The following is a 16,171-nucleotide window of genomic DNA, read 5'->3' on the forward strand; positions in this document are numbered from 1 at the left end:
GGAACAAAATATTATGTTAAATAAACTGGTATTTGATGACTTCAAGTTCTTTCCTACGTTTCTTTACTATCGGAGCATGCTGCATCTCTTATCTCCACATTCTCAAACTGTGCTGGTGTGCATCAAGAGACTAGCATTAAAAAAACCCCAAACTAAAACCAAAAACGACAAAAAAGGTTGATTACAGCTGCTTAGAATGCTATGGAAAAAAAATTAAAAAAAAAAAAAAAAGGTCCAAAAAATCCTTCCAGACTATTACTTTCAGCAGAGCAGCAGTGGTTCCAGATCTGTTCAGGTGGCCAGTTCCACTTACTTTGAAGGATGTGACTGTGCTTTCTCTAGACAAGGCTATAGCAAATTAAGTTCTTTCTAAATTTATAATTTTTATTTTTTTATTGAGTAAGTCTGACCAGCCTGCACTTAAATACAAGCAAAAAGAAAACTCAGATTAGTTCAGGAAGTTTGTTTTGTGGCTCTTTGGAAGAGAACATTCTGTCCCCTCTTTGGAAACCAATACAAACAGTCTCTTGGCACAGACACTGTTCTTTGTAAATATCTTACTTTAAATTATCTCTGGGTTATTTTGTAAGATTAAGTATCAGTGTTCCTATTTCCTGGATAAATTCTGCCTTGTATAATTGTGCTTTTACTTTGTAAGTCACATCTGCAGAGGTAATTGGCAAATACAATTACATCTTCTAAACACTATTTGAGATCTGGTTATAGATACTGAATAATAGAAATGGTGATTATGAATTGTAGGATAGTAAATGTTGTTTATAAAAGAGCACTTATTCAGAAGTAGTTCTATCTCATTGTAGAAATGATCATGTAAATATGGGTTGTATGAGTGTTGGTGTTACTGTAAAAGAGCTGTAGAAGTACAGAGTAGCAGTAAAACATCCAGAACTGTGAGGGACTCTTCTTTTTTGAGTAGTTGAGGAATTGCATGTGTTTTGTAGAGATGTCCTTGTCCCTTTTGTGTGTGTGGTTTTTGTGGTGGTTGTGTTTTTTTTTTTTTTTTTTTTTTTGTTTGGTTTTTTGAAGGCTATTATTAATCTCCTCTGGGTTACTAAAGAAGTACTGAGAACAATGCATTTCATGTGCTTATATTAGCCTTCTCTCACATGTGAGAATCTGGCATGAGCTGCTGGAATTATGAATAAGACCAGGGAAAGAAACATGCACTGTGCAACCTTAATCAAACAGGAGCAATCTCTAGTGCCCTCTTTTGATAATATATTCAGTGGAATCAATTAGGGAAGGATCTTAAGTGATGTTGATAAGTTGTTGGACTGATTCTTCAAGTGGCTGTAACTCCTACTTACTTGGGCTCTTTCTAGAAGGGAAAGGAAAGATGCCTTGTACCTTGTAGAAGGCAGTCCTACTTGTAGTAAGTAATATTCCCAGAGTGATGAAAGCAGAACAAATTGCTGCTGTAACAGCTTTGAAGTGAGCTGAAGGTTTATACACACACTCAGATGTAATTTTTGAGAAAGAGCTTAATTTTTTTATTATAAAAAGAAAACACACTGGAAAACCCACACCTTGTGAACTTTCCATTTCCATACATTTAAATCCAGGGACTAAAGTGGTTTGACTGTCGTGTCTGTCTTATCTTTCTAGCAAAGACTTTTTCCTATAATTAAAAGGGCATCAATTTTTCTAATTGATGCCAAATCCAATCCAAGCCACCCATGCGATTATTTCACCCTTCCCTCCCCCTCCCATCATTATCTGATATTTTGTTTGCACAGTCATTATTCATTAATTGTGTTCATGTCCAGGGCTGCAAACAGCAAAATCATATTAGTAAGGAGCAAATCTGCGACTCACCATTGAAATCTGTTTTTTCCTTTTCTGTTTTACATTGGCTTTCAGATGAGAATCCCAAAACCTGGCACAAATTTTGGAGATAAGGAGCTTGGAAACAATGAATGTGTTAGTGTTTGGTACTTTCTTTTCTTAGCAGAGTTCTTTAGTTCTCCCATGCTTCTTACACAGAATTTAACTCTTCTCAGTAGTTACTGGGATCACAAGTTGCTATTGGAAAAAGAGGTGTAGCCTGTCCTCTTTTTGCATACGTACATATATATGTATATGTATGTACGCATGCAGCCAAGCCTATTCCCCTGTTGCAGAACTTTATAGATGACCCTGTTTTATATAGAGGTAACTTCTGAGCATGTCCCGTTTTCCTATTTGGTGTATCCATAGGTGGCTCTGTCTACCCCCTTACTCTTTTGAGATAGAGACACCTATACACAAAGGTCTCGCTGTGATTGCTCCTTAAGGCTTTTTAGTCTATTGCTTTTTCAGTGTTTGACTTTGTTTCCTCTGAAATCAGTGGCAACCCTCTCACACTGACCCAGAGTATTGGCAAGCATTGGATGTGCTGCTAACCATACCTGGCTCTTAGAGTGCTCCTCATCACTTGCACTCACATTTTATTAAGACAGCTGTCACCTTTATCTATGTTTTGCAAAGAAGAAAATGAGCATGGAGAGGTAGAAGGTCTTGCACAAGGCCAGTGAGCTGGGAGAGGCCAAGGGAAATGAGATACTGATGGAAGGCAGCCCGTGCTGCCTTATTGTGTTTTGCCCATGTGTTGTCCTTTCTTTGATGTGGGTTTCCTGGTCAGCAAGCCATTAATTGCCTGTCTCCCCTTAAAATATTAAATGTTTATGGTTTTGAAAAATTAGGTGATGTATAACTAAATCACCACTATAATCGGATCATATTAGTAGGCAACCCGGTGAGGTTCAGTACAGTGTACTGCTTCCTATATTAATATGCAGCTACTGGATCAGTTCAGATTGACTGAATTGACCCATTGCCATTTACCCCGTTACTGGATTGACCTGTTACTGGTTCTTCCTAATTCTGTTGCAAGATCAAATTGATCTACACTTTTTAATTATTTTTAATTGGATTTATTCTAAAATGGAAAACATCACTGTAGGGCTGGCACTGTAAGGAAGGGGCAGAGGAACCTCTCACGGAAGTCACAGAACTGGGATAATGTCAAAATGATGTCCTGCAAAGAATTCAATTGTTGATGGAGCAGGTTTTGCCAAAATTGAAGGACTGGTCAGTGCCTGGAATGGTGTAGCAATTAAGCTGGAAGTGTCTTGTATGTACAACCACATTAGAACAAAGTGTTGGGTATGACTTAAAAAATTAAATAGAAAAGCACTAAGCTTGTCCGAACTTTTGAATGTCAGATTCAAAATTGAGGGGTGGCAAAAATTTGAGGAGAAAATGGGACAATACCATAATTATCACCTTAAATAAAACAAAACCCAACAACAACAAACCCGAAAAAAAACCCCAACCCAACCCAACCAACTGAAAAAAACCCAACCCACCAAACCCCAACAAAAAATTTTCAGCATTTGCTGTCTCTCTCCTCTGCCTCCCATTTTGGTTTTCATCTTACTCTTCCTTTCCTGCATCCTCCTTCCCCAAGTGCCTCGTGGGCTCCCAGGTTTGTGGGGAGTTCTTGAGCTGTCCCCAGTGTCTCTCAATACAGACACGTTCTTCCTGTCTCTCTCCCATTCGGGCCGTGTGAGTGCAGTGCTGGGCTGCTTGCCCCTCCGCCACGGCTGGGTGCTGGGGCACGGGGCTGTGTGGGCAGCAGTTGCTTCCCACCAGGGACAGGGATGTGAGGTGAGGAAGGAGCGCCCTTCTCACCAATCCATCCTTGTGCTTGACCAAGCTTTTACAAAATGTGTTTATGAATGTGTTTCACTCCCGTTCCCTTTTGGTTTGCAGCCTTCTCAGCTCTGCTGAGCCTGTCAGGCCCATGGCTTTGTAAACTCCTCACTCCACTGTTGAAGAGGGATCCAGCTCCAAACTGCGCTTGAAAGCAGGGATTAGGGTGGAGGCTGTCCAGGTATCTTGACTATGAGGTTCCTGTTAGCTGTACAGAGGAGTTCTTTTTGCTGTTACTGGTGTTTAGAAAGTTCACGTTGGACAGTAGTAGATGAACTCTAATCAGAAATGTACTTCTCCCTCTCATGCAATACGTGAAATCACATTTCAAGAAGTCAGCAATTCACAAGTCTAACTTGTATAATGTGTAGTGGAATTACAAAGCTGAACCTGTTTTGTTTCTATTTTTTCAGTGATTTGCCCTGTTGGGCAGCTGCCTTCTGAGTGACTCTGGAGACGTGCCAGCCATCTGAGCTGAATCAAGCAGTGGCAGGGACAGCATCTACCCGGGCTGAAGTTTTAATCCCAGGCACGTGGCATTTGCACAGGTGGTCACTGGTGAGCTGTATATAAGCGCAGCTTCTCTCTTTCTCTGTCTCTTTAACAGCTGGCACCTTTTTGCAAACTGTAAGTTTCTGGATGCAAAGACTTGCCTGCCTTGCTTGTTTTTCCCAGAGGATGACGGACAAGCTTAGGGAAAATAAGAGTGATCCAGGTTACCAGCTAATCTCAGGAAACCCTTACTATTTGTTTGTGTGTTTGCAGAGTATTTTTTCCTCTCCCTCTGCTGAATGAATAATATCCTGGTGAGGACAAACTTCAAATTTGTAGCAGTTGGTTTGGTGTACTAGGCAATATCATCATACCTTTTTAATCAGAGGTTTTATACTCTCTGCCTTAGTGCTTCACGGCCTGGAAATACAAGCTGTGGGGCTCTGATAACAGAAGTAGTGACTGGCTGCTGTCAGCATAAGGATGATTAAAAATGCGTGTGTGTGTGTGTGCGTGCATGCTTGTTCACTCCCTTTCCAGCTGAATAGAAAAAGAAACTCCTCAAAGCCTTTTATGCAAGTGCATGTTGGGGTTTTTTTCCCCCTGTTTGGGTCTCTGTGTGGCTGTGTTCAGACAAACTTCATCCCCTGCTTCCTTTTAGAAGATGCTTTGTAAAGAAAAGAGGGTACTTGACCTCCAAAATGTCATCCTGTCATCAGTTCAATACTAGACATACCCTCTCTGCAAAAGATAATAGCTAGCAATTTTTTTGGAGGGAAAGGTGGTTTCCAGTCAGTTTCTCCCATCTGTGATTTTCCTTGATAAAACAATGGCAATCTGCTGCTTCCAGCAGCTGAAATGCTGTGATTCTTTGACAGCAAATGTGTGGAGTGCTGCCTTGCACCTTGTAACACACTGCTTTATTTAAGACTCTGTCATGCTGGGCTGACTGCTGTCTTCCTGGGAGTGTTACACCAAGGAATTATTGATGAGATGCAGCCTGGTCTGCTAAGCACACATTCGCTATTAAAACAACATATGTGCCCTTAGCTATTGCTAATCATTTAAACATGTCTGTGAAATCTGGGGGAAGTGGCCCCTCTGTACATGGATAGAGTCCCATTAAAGCATCAGCATGATACAGCTCTGCATCAGATACTGAATCTTCCAATGAGTATCAGAGTTGAAAACTGGTGCTTTAAGCAGAACTACTTGAAGTTAACTTCTTGAGAAGGTAGAAGGAGCCCCTGTAAGGGTGAGTGCAGGAAAGGCAATACACATACTAGGTTCTTGCCAGATTCTTTCAGGTTTTTACCAAGTTGTTAAGAGTGCTCGTTGGAGTATTTGGACAAAAACCTGGAGGTCAGTGCTGTACTGATCTGTATGTACTAACTTAATTAGCAGTGGAGTTGGAAAATTACTCTGGCTTGAAAAATTACGAGGGTAATTCTACCTTTATGCTGGAGGAGGCAAAGGCAGAACAAGGAACTCAAGTACATTAAGGTCCAGTAGTCTATTAAACCAGGCTAAGTCAAGTAGATTTTAATTAATGGAAAGTTTCAGAAAACAAGTTCGGTGCTATTGTCAAGTATCCATTGTATTTTTGCGAGTTGGAAGGTACCTGTCCTTAAGTTACCTCCATTCTCATTACTGCTGCTCTCCCCTTCAAGTTACGCTTCCGTTCAAGCGTAACAGCTGCTATGTTGAGATCCGCTGAAGGTAGATGCAGTTGCTTTATACTGCTTGAGAACTCTGAGCCCCAGTGCTTCAATAATATAACAACTTCTTTGCTAACGCCAGCAACTTTGGAGGAGAAATGTTTTAAAATTGTTGCAATTGATTTTCTGGTTTCATAGAAATAGAGAAAGCAAGGCAGTAATTGAAGCAATGTTTTTTTATTTAAAATTATTATTGCTTGAGTAGGTGCACTTTTTTTCACCAGTATTTCCATTATGAGAAGTTGGAGGCCACAGATTTTCTAGAAGCCTAATAATTTCATGTAGATAAAGTTACTCTTTTGCAGTGGAAGCATGTCTATGTCTTGGTCAGGAAGGTACCAAATTTAGGACTAGTTGTTGTCTGTCATATCTGTGGGCCCAGTCTGACCCACAAGCTTGAATGCCAGCATGGAGGAGAAGGCAAAAACCTTTGCTCCCCTGCAGCGTGTGTAGGAAAGCATCTCCATGTGGAGAGACTTCTTTTGAAACCCAAGATCATCAGGAAGGTATGTTGAAAATTCGCTGTGCAGATAAAGATTGAGTCAGCCAATGCCTGCTTATCATGTCAAGTAGTGATTATACCATAACGTAAATCACCTCATGCTATGAATACATCCAATTTTGATGGGTTTGCCTATGGCTGCACTTAAGAAATGTGTGTGAGCTCAAATGCAGGTGTTTTTTTTTTCTATTTCTGTGAATGCTGTAGTAACAGAGCATAGAGCTTCAAGTACAGCATACATGGAGAGTTTCCTGCACTTTGGCATTTTGCACTTTGCTTTCAATCCCGCTGTGTTGCTTTTTGCTACCTGCAAATGCAGTGTGCTTTTTTGAAACTACAGTGTGAATCTTTGTCTGTAACTTGAATTTTCTCATAGTGTTTTTTTTTTTTTTTTTTAAATGATCCTTTGCTGTTTTTCTTGCATTTCTAGTTCTTCTTGATTATAGACATCCTTTGGTGTCAGAGCAGTATTACACCAAAGTGATTGGCTAACACGTATTATAAATATGTAAATAAATATGTTTCAGAATCAGGTAAATGAACCTCCTGCTCCAGATATTCATTTGTGTTGCTGGGATGCTAGAACACACTGACAGATATTGCAGACCATCATAAGCCTGCAAATTAATAATGGTCAGTTATTAATGATTATTTTGAAACTTAAGAAAAGTGGTAGCTTAAGCAGTTGATATAAATCAAACCACTCTTGTTAGCATACTTTTTGCTTAGCTCCATGGAATCACTGAAGCTAGATGGATATGTCTGGTAGTTTCACTACAGGGGAATTTAACTTATTTCTCAATGAGAGTAAATGGGACATAACCTCTGAGAATTTATCTGCTCAATCACCTGTGTTTTCTATTTTAAAAATAACATTTCTAGGAACTGCTGTTTTTTCTAATCCTGTATTTCAAAACCACATGGTTACCCTGTCTTTTAAATCATGAAGATAGGGAGCGCATTTTCACATCAAGACCTGGCTGCTCAGATGGGACATTTGTTTTTGAGAAATGGAGAAATCTGAGCATTTTGAGTGTTGTCATTGCATGTGGTGTGGCTGCTGATGCCCACGTGCCCCGCTCTGCAAGCAAAGAATCAATGTCACAAATGAGAGCTACGTTGCTCATTGAGTGTTGACAGCTTGTCATTACAGAGTTTTTTCCTCTTGGCTTGCAGTTGAAAAGGTTTAGAAATGGTCATAATCTCTTTCCTCAAGTGACCGAGGGAAGAAATATTGGGCTGTGCTCTTTCCAGATTTGGGGAGAAACTGCTGCTTGTTTGTGTTGAGCTTACAATTATTTTACTGTCTTGGTCAGATTTTTTTAAGGTATCCAAAATCATTAACCTCCCATGGAGTGAAAGAGGATGTGAAGGAGTGGTAAGGGGAGAGGAAGGAAGAAATGGTAGCTAGAGGTTGGGGGTTTTCTTGGTTTTAGGTGGGGTGTTTATTTTACAGTGGCTGTTCCTGGTATGTAGGGGAGGACGGTGGGGAAGGTAGGGTGATGGTGGGTACATGTAGTAAGGACGTGGCATTTGCTCAGCCGTGTGGCAAGAAGGAATTGTGTATCAGCCAGTTTTTCTCGTGTCTTTTTAACTGGGGCTATATAAGAATATTTTTGTTTAATGCATAAGTATGGCTGTGTTCTGCTCTGAGCATGCATGCTGGGCTGCTGAAAATTAAATTAGTAAATGAGACCCAATGACATAAAAACAAACCCAGGCAAACAAACTCCCTGTAGTGTGCAGGCGGAGAGCACCCTTCGTCCTCTGTCATCAGAGGAACAGGGTGGTTTGAATTGGCTTCCACCTTTGTTTTGAGAGGTTGCTGTGGTGATGAATAACCTTTGCAGAGGGTGTGTGAGCAAGAGTGTGCGTGTGCCTTCGTTCTTGCATATAGAACAATGCTGCTGAGCGCGCTGCTTTTCACCCCGGCATCAGAGCGTATATCTTAGCAATGGTCAGCTGCTTCCCCAGAATGAGTTAAATAACAAAACTGTTGTCTTGGAGCTAGTTATTGACATGGTGTTAATCCACTGATCACTTCCTTGCATTGCTTTCATGCCAGGTAGCAGGAAGCTGGGTGATGGCAAAGTGGTAGCTTTTTTCCATTGCATGGAAGGGGAGTTGCAGGATATCTGATACGCCTTATTTGCACAAGCTTATGACACCTTAGCTTTGTCTTGTTATCCTGGGTTTGAGGAAGGATAGTAGGTAGAGAAATAGACTGACAGAGGTACTCTGTAAAAGGAAAGAGGGAAATGCTATATGAGAGGGCTTTCTCTCCCCTCCTCCCCCCCCCCCCCCCCCCCGGGTTGCATTTTCTTTACTGAGGAAAAAACCCGGGGGACTGTCTCTGTGGGTTTGTATTGTTCCTTTTAGTCTCCATTCATCAATAAATATTAAAACAATGTATTATTAAATTTACTGCAGCTCAAACTAGATGAGTATGTTTTTCATACTAAGATATAAAAATCTGTTGAACAACTGCATATTGGTACAGCAGTGACTGAAGATTAGCATATATGTATGAATGTTCTAAGTGAGACTTCTGTGCTTTCTTCATGAAGTCGCACTGGTGCAAGTATAGTTTGGTACAGTTGTCTGAAGAGTTATAAATATCACTTCTAGGTAAAGAATTGCCTTCAAGAAAGTCTTGGAAACTTTGTTTTCCCCTTGCTAGAAAACCCTAGCAAGGATTGGCAAGGATGAGTCACCACCTGAGACAGCTCACAGAGAATTTTCTTTCCCGCATATTACCCTCATTCTTGATATCTGTGACCCTGCCCCATATATAACCTGTAGGAAGTACTCGGGGGAAAATCCGAGTCACTTGGAGAAGATCCAGTGGCCATGATAAATGCAATGAAGTTTAAAATGTTTACTTTTGCTGTATAATTCCTGAACTACAAAAAAACCCCAAAAAACAACCAACAAATCAAAAAAACCCCCGTGTGAAATAATTCTGTGTCAGCTCCCCATCTCTTCAGAGACCATCATAATTGGTGGTTTCATTTGTGAGGCTGTGTACTTTGAAGGTTGTCTTTTTCTTGACTGCAGCCATACTGAAGGATCAAAGAGGAAGACGAAAACATTTTAAAAGCAGCAAGGCCTCTCATGGTATTTAAAGTGAAGGTGATGAAGTCAGAGTACGTGGCCCCCTTGCATGACTGAGGGAACTTCTTGCTGAGTTAGAGCAGTTGGGGAAATGACCTTCTTTCCCTCCAGCAGTTTTTTGAGGCTTGTCATCTTGAAGTTTTCCCCAGCGCAATTTAAACATGCTGTCAGCTCCCTTTAGTGGCTCACTTAAGTTAAAATCACCTTCAGTAAGGAGTGTTTAATTACATCTTCTAATACCTTATTCAGCCTCCCCTCCTGGATTTTTGAGAATCTGGAGAATGCTGCTAATAGAGTAGAGCTAGCGCTTACAGGAATAAATTAGCAGCAGTACCATAGCTGTGCTTTTTACATCTGACACATTCTCCAAGGCTAACACCACACCTCCTGTACTTCTTCAAATTCATTTGTTCCGTTTCAGTTCAGTCTTTTGAAATATTTTGTGATGAATGAGTTCACTTTACAAGCTGGTGATCAGCAGCAGCTGTTCATAGTCATGCTTTAAATTGAATCCATCTGTCAGTGGACTCTTTAAAGTGGGAGTTTCACGTTGTCAGGAGACTTGATTACACCAGAGTAGTATCTGGGTGCTGTTTGCCAAAAAAAAAAAAAAAAAAAAAAAAGGAAAAAGTAAAAAAAAAAAAGTGTGCTTGGTTGGACTCTGGGCTACCCTTACAGTTTCATCTGTAGAGCTGTGATTTAGCCTGCTGAGAGGAGAGCAGAGCGGCTACAAGCAGTACTTTTGCACTGACATGCAGGTAGGTGTTCAGATGTAGGTTGGAATTAGGAGATGACCTGCAGTAATCTTTGTGGAAACCATATGCAGTGCTTGCTGCTTAATCGTGACTCTTTGATGAACCTCATCCCCAGCTCTTTACATGTTTTGGTTGTAGCACTGAGGCAGATTAATGGTCTTCACAGGATGAGCTGAAGAGGAAAAGACGGCTTATTCAAATCAGCAAAGGAGATAACACAGCTTTTTTTTGCCCTGGTACACACACGTCATTTTTTATTTTCATTTGTAACCAGAGGATGGTGAAATGTATCTGCTGAGGCTGTTTTGCAAACTGCATTTAAGGCAACATTTGAGAGCAACAAATGGTCATTTGCTGACTGCATTAATTGTTCTTATAATTTTATGTGAAAGTTTTGGTCAGTAATGTTCTCCGTAAAGTATGTATTGGATGTGGAAACCAGCTGATTCATGGTTTGCAGTCCCTGGGTCTTAGCACAGGTAACTTAGCATGTTTTCCTTTTCCTCAGTTTGTTCCTCACCAAGACTTCTGTGGAGAGGCCTGGGCTTGTGCTGGGATGTGTGTATAGCTCTATGGAAAAGCGTTTCTTACCAGCAGAAGCTTGTTCACCAAACTACTGCATGTTTACCTGAGAGTGCCATTTTCATTATATCATTTCATTTTAGGAAAGAAAACTTTCCTTGGAGGAACAGAACAATGGTACAGCCTCCTTTGCTGCTGCAAAACTTATTTTTGTGGTAGGAGGGCTATATTTAATTTCCCATCTCAGTTGTGGTCTCCAACCACAGAGACTGCCTTGTCCGTGGTCAGATAAACCTTGCTTGTCTCAGCAGCTCACAGCAGCAGACCTCACACCATGTCTGACGTTCACCCGTGTTTCTCTGCTATAAACTTCTCTCTCTCTCACTTTTGCTGTTGCAGTCTGCAAGCATTGCTGCTCAACAGGGCAGCTGCAGCACTGCTGCCTGCATTCCTAGTGCAGTGCCAAGTCAGCACCTCAATTAACACAAAGTGCTGGCAGAAGCATAGAGAAAGGGAAAAACCCCCCAAATCAAACAGCAAAACACAACACCCAGACTGGCATTGTGAGCTTGTATTTTATGTCAATTGAAGCTAGTACAGCGTCTCTGAAATGAAGTGTCTGTTGTCATCTGGTAAGATAAGAACCTCTTAGCTTTTCTTTAACATATAGCAAGCAGCACTGTATACACCAGTCTGTTATTGCTGTGTACCTGATAACTACAGATGATATTTTTTTTAAATGGAGACTCATTAACGAGTTCCACATGGAGATGGTGAGAACTGCACATTGAGTGAAGAGATTGATTGATGTTGGCTTATGTTAAGAAAATATGGCTGACAGAAGGAGTCAATACATGCTCTTTTTTTTTTCTGTAGTGCATTGTTTTTCCTGCATGTGTTTAGTCAGGGAACTTAGCAGGGGGAATGCCATTGCTTAATAGCTGATAGAATCATGTTATCTTCCCTTAAAATACTTAATAGAGTTAAAATACAGTTATTAAGATCTGGCACTCATTTGAACGCCCACTTGGTGCTTGGATTATAAACATGCAGTATCTGTAAATTAGCTGCAGACACAAAGTATTCAGTCCTTCACCATTTAACTTAATAAGCAGTCAAAGCTGTGCACCAGTGAGCATGTGAAAGGCCTTGTTCCACAAATCCCTAGACAAATGCGTCCCTCCTTGCTGGGAGCACTCAGACCTCTGAAAACCGCTGGGTTCTGATTTCAGCTTTCCAAACTTCACAAGTTGGGCCAGAATGGAGGGATTTGGGAGGAAAGAGAACTGTGCTTTCCCTTCCCACGTAAAGAAATGGAGACAAACACTGAGAGGACACTGGAAGGGATGGGCTTCCCACATCAGGAGGAGTGGTGTGGAGCAACAGCTCTGTTGGAAGCTCAGGGGGTATCTGTGCACAGCAGCAACCCTCAGCTCCGCGTCTTTCTCCAAGATTAGCATGAACGGGCAGGGTATGCCAAGCCCACTGCTGCATGGATATTTGAAGAGGCAGCAGTGATATCTACGGAGGATTATGAATGAAAATTTCAGTATCTTGTCTAGACTGTACTGATCATTAAAGATGAAATTATTAATTTTTAAAACCAAGTTATTTTCCTTTTGGCTTTTACAATTGTTTTTAAAAAATCAGCTTTTTGATGCCACGGTATGCTTTAAGCAAAAAACTGATATGTATATGGGTACTCTGTGTCTAATTTTTCACTTGAAACTAGATAAATATTTTGTGAGTATCTGTGACTGAATACAGGTCTAATGTTTGTGTTGCTGAGATAGTCACAGCATGAGCAGTATGGTTAGTGCTGTGTAAAAATTTAAGTATTTTCTGATTTGTATTTTTATGAGCAGTTGCAAGTAACATTTTAGTATCTGGTTTAATTTTTATCAGCCATGCACAGATGTTTTATTCCTGGAAATGTAGAGTTGGGAACGAGGTAAGGAACAGACAGTGCTGACTGAGGAGTTTTGTAATCTCTGTTACTCACCGCAGTTCTTGACGGAGGTCTGAAGCAGTAAGGGTTGAGCCAATGAGGATGCGATAGAAAGCAAAGCATTCTGAAATTGCTAGCAACTGGATTTTCATGTAGTACATCTTAGTGGCTAATCTTTTATTGGCATTATTATAGTTCCTCAGTTTATATTGTAGCTGTTACAGCAGAAGCTGAAATACTCTTTGCTATCATTTGGAGATGGAAATTTCTTCCATTTTATTTCATTAGAAATTCTGTATGAAAGATCTGTTGATGTATAGAAAATGTAAAACTATAAAAATGGTTGCCATTATCTTTACCTACAGCATTTCTTAATGCAGCTCAGGTTATAAATGGAAGAGTTTACTCTTTTTTGGAATTCCTTTCAGTAAGTGAGGCGGAATGCAGACTGCTGTAAGACATGCAGAATTTCTTACTGTTATATACTGCATCTGGGAATCTTTGTGTAGAGGGAAAAGTAAAAGGCTGAAAGCACTGTATAGTAGTATACTATGTAACCAAAAAGCATCTGTCATGTAGGAACAATGAGCTAAACGGTACATTTGGAAACAAATGTAACTAAATTTGTATCCCTGCGGCCAATTTACTTTCATCTCCTCCACAGCCAAAGGCCACATGTTGAAGTTGTACCATGTGAAATTTGACAGGGCCATCTGAAACTTACATTTTTGGTGGCATGGCTCTCTTGGGTGTGCAGAAAAGCCACCACCAGGTGCCACTTCACTGACATCTTCAGCAGCCAGCTAAATATTGAGCTGTAGCTGTTCGAGATTTTGTGTGGTGTGCATTTATGTTTTGTTTGGTTGTTGTTTTTTGGGGTGTGTTGTTTGTTTGTTTGGACATGGGTTTGTGTATTTAAAAAAAACCATTTCCTCTATGCCTACAATCTGCTTTCTTGTATTTGTGGCAGAATGTCTTAAGTAACTAGGTAGCTGCCTTAGGAATTGCCTGTTGTTTTCTTTTAAGGGAAGGATCGCACACTTGTAGCCAGCATTGTGCCACTTGCTGTTGGTTCCTCTTTGCTGTTGCTTGCTCAAATGCATGTGCTAGTCCGTAGGAGAGGGCATGAGTGGCTGAATCATGCCTTTCGATTTCAAAGAATAGCCACTTCTGTGCTGGGTAATTTACATACACTCCTCATTTGCTCTACAGTTAGGTCAGGGCAAACCGGCAATACTGGCTTTTGCAGCACAGGCTGCTCTGTTTGAAGCTAGGTATGTGGCAAGGCATCGTATTTATTATCAAGCCCCTAATATCCATCTGATTTCATTGCTGTTGGTGTCCTTTCTGTGGCTTAATCAAGAGCCCTTACTTAACACACTGTAGCTCTCACACAGGTCATGTGTCTTGTGTAACACAAGGATGCATCTGTGTTTTATCTTCTGTGGCTAAATAACATTTTGGGCAAAGAGGAGACTGCTGCGCTACTTTCTTGGTAGAGTTAATTGCTGATAAATAGGGATCTGATTCAGCTAACTGCTTACACCATATGTTCCTATCAAATTGTGTTGAGTAGGGTTATGTGCTCTCCAGAGAGCTTCAGGAACTCGTGAACTTTGGCATCTGCCTGTTTAGAGGAAGGTGCAGCTGGCTGCAACTAATAATTCCTATAATAGAGATGAAGTGCAGAAAAATAAGCTCTGTTTAGCAAGTAAGGAACTGCAAGTTTTATCTGTGAAAAGGAAGAATGAAGTTCAGGATACTGGCAAGACATTGATACACCTGCACAGTTTTATAACATTGAGCTGCAAGTACCAGTTGAAGGTTTCAGTTTTTAAAGAGGAAGGGTATCATTCTTACTTTGCTTTTCATGCTGATCCCTCTGCGGGGTGAGGAAGGGATTTTGTCTAAAATTCTTAGTGAAGGTCACAAAGATCACTGGCTTTATGTTGTGGGCAACCATAGAGTGTTGGCTGCTAACGGTTGCAAAATATTTAAGCAAATAGATCAAAATACATGAGTCATTATGGTTGTGTATTGCAAAGGTGGGCTCATTTTTTTCTCATTTCTTATCCCATTACTTTTCTCATTTAAATTAAACTATTGACTTTTCCTCTTGTGTAAATGAATTTTTCTTACAGTTCTTACAAATCTTTTATGTATGCTTAAAAAATTAAAAAGTAGAGTATTTCTTCTACAGCTGCCAAATTGTTTCTCACGCTTCTTACTCTTGTTTAAAGAAGAAGAGGTCCAAAGAAATTCAGACCAGAACTCTTGCTACTTACTTGTCTTCTTAAAAACAAAACAAATTGGGGAAAAAGCGCCTTTCTAATATGTGGCCGTATAGAAAAGCAGTGTCTCATTTTAAGCTAGTACATTGCTTAATAGATTTTATTAGTTGGGAAAAAAAAAATGCAGAAGAATCTTCCTCTGTGCTGTCATTGAGGGTGGTTAAAGTGACACTGCCTGTCTTCACTTCGAAGGATGTATTCCCCCCCCTTAAATATTTTCAGTTAAACATGCTTTTAAAATTCATTATCAATATGGAAAATACAATTAGTCAGGCAGCTGTAAGCCACAGTCCCCTTTCTCCATTCCCTTCCCCCTATTAATTTTTCCTTTCTGTACTTCTCAGTGCTCCATCTGCGTGTGTGTAATAATTGTCTGTGCTCTCTCTTCACTGGTCTTGTTTCCATTCTTTGCTGGCAGAGTAACTCTCATCATTGAACTGGCAAAAACTTTCAGGTGCTGTTTATAACTTAATTGAGAGGTTAGGTTTGCTGCTGTAGGTGATTGTAAGTGGGAGGAGCTCCTGAAATCTGTTGCTGTTCTGAGGCTGCAGTTTTGGTTTGAACAGCTGCTGCCTGCTCTGGGCTTTTTCTCAGAACTACGCAGGTGAGCTCACTTCCCAGCTGTTTTAACCAGCCCTTTAGTCTCCTGGGTTGGTACCTAAGACTTGGGTGGCCTGGCAAAGCAAAGCTTTGGGGGTCCGTGTCCTGTCTTTCTGTTGTGTCCAAGACGTGTGCAGCTTGTTGCTTGGTGTTCTGGATTGTTCCGTGCTCAGGTGTCAGGTACTACATTTGCTGTTGAAATGACAGATCATGATGGTGTGCCATCATTAGGAAATGTGACTTGAACTTTGTGGTGTATGTAGGAAGCTGTAGGAATAGTATTGAATTATAGACTGCAGTTCACAGCAATCTCTGTCGAAAATCCCTTTGACAAGTTTGGTAGGGATTGAATAGGTGCAGTTGAAATTTTGTGGGGTTCTGGCATAATACATATTAGTGGTGTTATGGGTTTTCAGTATCACTGGTGTTCCAAAATATATGCATGGAGATTTTTCAAAGCAGATGGGAAAACGTAGTCCTCCAAGTAGTGTTCATGTCACTAGGAATTTTCACTA

General features: G+C 40.6%; 1 protein-coding gene across 11 annotated transcripts in view; it reads left to right on the forward strand.

Moving 5' to 3' along the window:
- EPS8 (epidermal growth factor receptor pathway substrate 8) overlaps nucleotides 1-16,171 on the forward strand; it is a 140,669-nt gene that overhangs the window by 30,378 nt on the left and 94,120 nt on the right. For 5 of the 11 annotated variants that reach the window (XM_055711439.1, XM_027807624.2, XM_055711436.1 and 2 more), the window contains exon 2: nucleotides 4,128-4,272. The exons of 1 other annotated variant lie outside the window; for it this stretch is intronic. The gene's annotated coding sequence lies outside the window, so the exon portion shown is untranslated. Of the gene's footprint in view, nucleotides 1-4,127; nucleotides 4,280-4,318; nucleotides 4,342-10,275; nucleotides 10,299-16,171 lie in introns of those variants that run through there. 5 more of the 11 variants (XM_055711437.1, XM_055711445.1, XM_055711440.1 and 2 more) reach the window with 4 other exon arrangements.

Source organism: Falco cherrug, chromosome 5 (genome assembly GCF_023634085.1).
Source record: "Falco cherrug isolate bFalChe1 chromosome 5, bFalChe1.pri, whole genome shotgun sequence".
Taxonomy (NCBI): Eukaryota; Metazoa; Chordata; class Aves; order Falconiformes; family Falconidae; genus Falco; species Falco cherrug.